Raw genomic sequence first — 1,422 nt, forward strand, 5'->3', positions numbered from 1 at the left:
ACTCCTCTACGCGTGGGCATCCACTACCGCGTCTTCCCCGGCTCCGTGTCATCCCCTTCCTAGGCCTCGCCGTCGTCCACCACCCTGGTGCTCTCGGCGCGGCATGGTCAACGTGGTCAAGGAACGACTTCCATCGTACGTGGACTGTACGTGGAGAGGCTGACAGTTGGGTCCACGACCGCAGCAAGGAAGTGCCTCCTTATTACGTGCAAAATAATTATTCGTCCACCTGACAGCAGGGACCCACCGGACGGGCCACCGTATTTTGCAAAGAAAACGTTTCTCCCCTGACTGCTGGGACCCACCAGCTACATCTTCGCACGCAAGGAAGTGCCTGACAGTCGGGACCCACCTGGTCGAAGCGTACATAGTGTTGTCATTCTGGTCGCGAACGTGTACGTACATGTATACTGGTGGATGTAGAGGCGCACACGTGTCATAGTAGAGGCGCGTACGTGTCGTAGTAGAGGCGCACACGTAGCATGTACACTTACGTACAGCGGCCAGGGTGCAAGAAAGAAAATACAGCCACGTATGTGTACATACGGGCGGGGTCTCGAACGTCTACTCGCGCATACGTACAGCCAGGGCTCGTGTACATGGCTGGGTCGGAAGGGAGAAACATCATCGTCGTCATGTTCGTGGGGAGGCAACAGAATGCGTCGTGTTCATGGGGAGGCAACGGAATGCGCCGTGTTCATCGGGAGGCAACGGAACGCGTGGGAGCCAACCGGCTGGGTCGGAACGGAATGCGTGCTCGTGTTCATCGGGAGGTCTTGGACGGAACAGGCGATGGAAACAAGGCCTGGCGTACCGCACAACGGAGGAAACGGACCTCCTACATTCGGAACGGGGTCCTGTTGATCGGGAGGGGTGTGGTGTACCACAAAACGGAGGAAACGGACCTCCTATGGCCGAAATGTGGGTCCTGTTGATCGGGAGGGGTGTGGCGTACCACAAAACGGACGAAACGGACCTCCTACGTTCGAAACGGGGGTCCTGTTGATCGGGAGGGGTGTGGCGTACCGCAAAACAGACGAAACGGGCCTCCTACGGTCGAAACGGGGGTCCTGTTCATCGGGAGGGGTGTGGCGTACCGCAAAACGGGACTCCAAAGGATACTGTTCATCTCCACCGTCGACCTCCTCCAGCCTCCACGGGCTACCGTCGACCTCCTCCAGCCTCCACGGGCTCTTGTTCATCCAGCCTCCACCGCGCGCTACTCCACCGGCTACTGTTCAACCACCCCTCCACGGGCACCCCTCCACCGTCTACTGTTCATCCAGCCCTCCACACCACGGGGTCCTGTTCAACCACCCCTCCACGGGCACCCCTCCACCATCTACTGTTCATCCAGCCCTCCACCACGCCACGGGGTCATGTTCATCCAGAGGCAATGCCACCGCTCACTGTTCATCCAAC

Source organism: Triticum dicoccoides, chromosome 5A, assembly GCF_002162155.2.
Source record: "Triticum dicoccoides isolate Atlit2015 ecotype Zavitan chromosome 5A, WEW_v2.0, whole genome shotgun sequence".
NCBI lineage: Eukaryota > Viridiplantae > Streptophyta > Magnoliopsida > Poales > Poaceae > Triticum > Triticum dicoccoides.